We start from the raw sequence: 3,067 nt of genomic DNA, 5'->3' as shown, positions 1-3,067 counted from the left end.
ATGAATTCAGTCGTTGCATATGACAATTGAAGGTGTTTCATTCGTTTTCCAGGTAAATTAAGCATGTGTTGCTTCATATGAAAGTTTTACAAACAAATTTGAAATTGTATTTACAGATTTAGGCGATTCTGGGTAAGAACATATGCTATTTGATTAAAAAAAACCTAATTTGTTTTATCGGAGTGCCCAACGGAGTTAATCTATTGATGTTGATTCAAACTCTTGAAATTATAATTGTATAGTATTGCAATCTGTTGGTGTTAACCAACAAGGTAGCATATTATTTATATATTGCATATATGTAATACAATACTATGTATATTGCATATACGTATTATAAACTATATATGGTTATTTGATGAGAATGACTAATCGAGCTCCTATGTTGATATTACTTCAAGTTTTAGCAATTCTACTTGTAATCTCTTCCAATTTTATGGTGTCCAACGATAAGATAGTATCTTATTCTTGTACATTACATAAATGCAATACAATATTTATTACCATATTGGATATACAATTGAATTTATAATCGTACATGCTACAAGCCTAGCGGCATGTTCTCTAGTAACTCAATGGTTTGATAGGAATAACTTAATTTAAAGAGGTAGGTAAATTTCGTATTTAGCTAACAAGCTAGTAGCTCGGACTTTTTGGTTTTTAACACTCTTACTTGATGAATAAATGGTTATATACTTATATTACTTCTTTATTCACAGGTTTTGGTGAGGTTCATTGGAGTTGACGGGCATATGTATCCTAATTGTGAAGTAGTTATAATTATGTCACTATGTTAGAGATGGTTGTAAACAAACTCAATATGTAAGTATATTTTTTCTTCATAAATTCAAGAAGAAAAATGTTATGTAAGTTATGTCTAATGCTTGTTCTAATGTTTTCTTCATATTTTCATAAATTTGTTAAAGTACATGCTAATGTATATGACACCTTGGATGCTATAACTGAAGTGGTCCATCTCCTCTTGCTTCTAAGCTTTGTAGTTTAAGGTTTGTGTGCAGCATATGCTGGATTCACTGGTTAATTACTACTTCAATTTCACATTGTTGATGGTTTTTTATTAAGATATTGTTTCATTTTGTAGATTTGTGGATTTGTTGAGTGGCAATATGACCCATTTTGTCACATAATAGTGGATTTGTATGGTGATGAGAACCAAAAAAGTATGAAGCATTTGCAAGAACCGTCAAAATAAAAATAAAAATAAAAAACTGGAAGTTGTTTTAGTTGTTTGTTGGTTGTTCTTTGGCTTGTATTTTTTGTCCAAATTGACCTAAAATGTTGTAAAGGTCTTATATATTTTTTGTCTGACCAGCTGCAAAGGTCTTATATGTGGATGTACTAGTTTTGTATTAATGCATTTGTAATTTTGTTTTTGATGCAATAAGATAAGGTAATAGTCATTATATATTGAGATACATTGCCGCCAAATACACACTAAAAATGATGGAAAATTGATACCAAAATGCTACCAAAGTTGCACATCAAATTGCAGCAAATGAATGCAACTGCGTAATTAAAACGGTGCTAATGTACAATAGAAATACACATCTAAAACCTACCAAATTGCACATTAGACTGTAAGAAAATGAATGCATAAATGCAGCCAAAATGAAATTTCATATATCTCTAACCATTTAATTTGTGTTGCTATATTTTGGCCTGTTTGATCTTATAGTGCTATGCTTTGACCTGTTATTTAATATTGATATATTTTGGCCCGTTTCGATTCAAATTCCTACATTTAGAACTGCTCCATTATTTTTTATAGGCATTTTGGCATGTTTCGTTTTACATGGCTATATTTTATATTGATATATTTTAACTCATTTCATTTATATGCTACATTTTAATCCGTTTCATTTTATATTGTTATGTTTTTACCCATTTCTTTTTATATTGAAATATTTTGACTCATTTCAGTTTAACAACTATATATGTGCACTTCATAATATAAAACATTCGCTCAATGTTATATGTGTGTATTACAAAATGTAATGTATGTTTGTGCTGCATATATGTATTGCAAGCATTTATGCACATCCGAATATGAGTTATAACTGTAACAAACAGCTAAAAATCGCATACGTCAATTAACACCACCACGTAGATATACCATAAAATTCATACTCAAATTCAATCTCGTGTTCTGACAACCGATGCGCATATTGCATCATACACAACAACAAATAAATTACTAAAATTACACCCTTTTAACTAGTCCCATTGTTGGATTTTTTTCTGTTTTCTTACATCTTCTATAACCCGTTGCTTGCACACTTTGACATCTTAAAACGAAATACTCGTAGCATAGAATATTCTAAGAAGATTTAATTTCTAGATAAATCAAAATGTGAGTTATGCGAGCTATGTAACTCATCCAAAGAATCTTGACATGTTCAGCCTTTCTAACATCGCAGGTGCTGAAATAACAATCGACCTAGCCGCCCCTCTAATATATGTCGCATCGCGTATATCTCACAATGCGTGACATTATCTGTTGCTGCACATGGTAACTCTATTCTTCTTGGCCTTGCTAATATCATATCTTCTCGGGGGTGTCCAACAGATATTAGGTAATTGCTATTTATGCCAAACTATCTAATAAAAAGAACAACCATTATAGCAATCACATACGATGATAATATGTATTACTACTTTGTTTGATATAAGCACCATCAATATAAAACACATATGTAACAATAACGACTTACATATATGTATTACTACCATATTGAAGGTACGCTCGACTTACTACTTTGTATGGCGTGATTTTATGCGTGTAAATATGTGTAACACATGAGTAATGCATATACGTAATATGTCAATATTGCATATACATAATATACCTTTATTGCAAACATATAATATGTCAGGCTCGCGTAAACATATAATACACCATTATAGCATATGTGCAATAAACCATGTCCGCATAACATGTAATACACCGGTTATGCTTATGTGCAACACATCCTATAATGAATATATGTATCGCATCAATAATGAAAATTATATAGCTGTGATGCATATATGTAATACACCAAATCCG

The sequence above is a fragment of the Bidens hawaiensis genome, unplaced genomic scaffold (genome assembly GCF_021521415.1).
Source record: "Bidens hawaiensis isolate Kalapana, Puna unplaced genomic scaffold, B.hawaiensis_p1.1 tig00010809_1, whole genome shotgun sequence".
Classification (NCBI taxonomy): domain Eukaryota; kingdom Viridiplantae; phylum Streptophyta; class Magnoliopsida; order Asterales; family Asteraceae; genus Bidens; species Bidens hawaiensis.
This window is presented reverse-complemented; position numbering follows the sequence as displayed.